Genomic DNA, 225 nt, shown 5'->3' with positions numbered 1-225 from the left:
ACTGTGTTCATGTCTCCTGAGTTCAATCTGATCAGTGCTTGTTGGTCTTCAAGCATTGTCCCTTTACCGCTCCCAGTTTCTAAATAGGACAGATACACTCTAATGCAGAAGTTAAATGGAGTCTTGCTTGCTTAATTAATATTTTTAGCAAACAAAACAGTGTTCAGATTTATTCTTTTTCATCTTCTTAAAATAGGTAGTATTACAAAATCTTTTCTATACTTG

Source organism: Penaeus monodon, chromosome 21 (genome assembly GCF_015228065.2).
Source record: "Penaeus monodon isolate SGIC_2016 chromosome 21, NSTDA_Pmon_1, whole genome shotgun sequence".
Classification (NCBI taxonomy): Eukaryota; Metazoa; Arthropoda; class Malacostraca; order Decapoda; family Penaeidae; genus Penaeus; species Penaeus monodon.
This window is presented reverse-complemented; position numbering follows the sequence as displayed.